Genomic DNA, 1,321 nt, shown 5'->3' with positions numbered 1-1,321 from the left:
GATCTAATAAAGCGGTAGGGCTCATATGATATTTACGTTTGTCTGTCTGACGCCTTATGTTTTGAAACCAGCATATAAATGAGGTAAGCATTTTTCGAACCTTTTTATAAAGGTATAGATTTAGTTAAATATATATTAATATATTTTATTAATTATAATAAATTTAGAAACAATCATTTATTTCAGACATTGTTTTGATCCATTTTTATTTTTTAAATAGATTAAAAATGGAAGTCACTTTATTCATTCGCGCCAAAAGTTAAAGGGATTAAAGGGAATCTTGTTTCTTCTCTCTCTGGAATTTGTGATGTCAAAAGCTCTTCTTCCCGCCCCAAAGGTCCCCCCCCCCCCTCCGAAACGGGCGCGTCCGAGTGAGACAATCTTATAATGCAGCAAGCATTTCTACGAACCTTCATTTAGCACTAGATATAAGTTGTGAACAAACTCTGCATTTTTATATCTTTTTAATAGGAGCCTGCAAATCTATGTATTATATTATCTTATTTATTATTTTGTAAACTTTGATTAAGCTTAATCCTAGGTCAAAGTTCTTTTTCTTCTGCTAAGACTTGGCAGACCCGTAACAATATCCCCTTTCTTTTGGTTTATTAAATTTACTGCTTAAATAATTGAAATGTTGAAAATAGTACACTTTCTTGTACTTCATCTCACATTTTTAATTATGCCAATAATTGGTTTGTTATTTAAAAGAATTCAACGTCGCAACCAGATGGCGATAGCGCTACCTTTGCCAATTAATTTAAAGTTTTTGCACTAGTCTGTACCTCTGCCGTGCAAAGAACAAAAGCATTAACGACCAAAACCAAAATATGGAGAAACCCCCGAAATTCAAACTATCTTTGCCTTAAGATACCCCAACTTACTTCTTTCAAGTTTATATAGTAGACTTGGATTTTTCAAAGTATCTAATTATATTCTGGTACTAAACAATTTACAGGCCAAACGATATTTCAGAAATATCATTAACAAAAATGCTTTTTACCACGTATTTGTTGGACTATTTATGTCTTAAAACGCGAAAACAATGCGTCTTGTTTTGACTTTTAAAGAAAATAAACACATTAACGCGTTTTTGGTTTGAAAATAATGCAAAAACCTAAAATAATGCGTTTTGCAACAAGTCATTTCTCTAAGAACAAAAATTTTAAATTCAAAAATTAGTTCAAAATTGAATTTAACGTATAAAATAAGGTGAAATAAAACCAAAATGTGTAAATCGAAAATTTGGTCGTTAATGCTTTACCTGCTTTGCACGGCAGACCTATGAATTTGACTTGAGTTTCTTAAACAACATCGCTTG

This window comes from Leiobunum rupestre, chromosome 2, assembly GCF_980474605.1.
Source record: "Leiobunum rupestre chromosome 2, qqLeiRupe1.1.hap1, whole genome shotgun sequence".
Lineage (NCBI taxonomy): Eukaryota > Metazoa > Arthropoda > Arachnida > Opiliones > Sclerosomatidae > Leiobunum > Leiobunum rupestre.
This window is presented reverse-complemented; position numbering follows the sequence as displayed.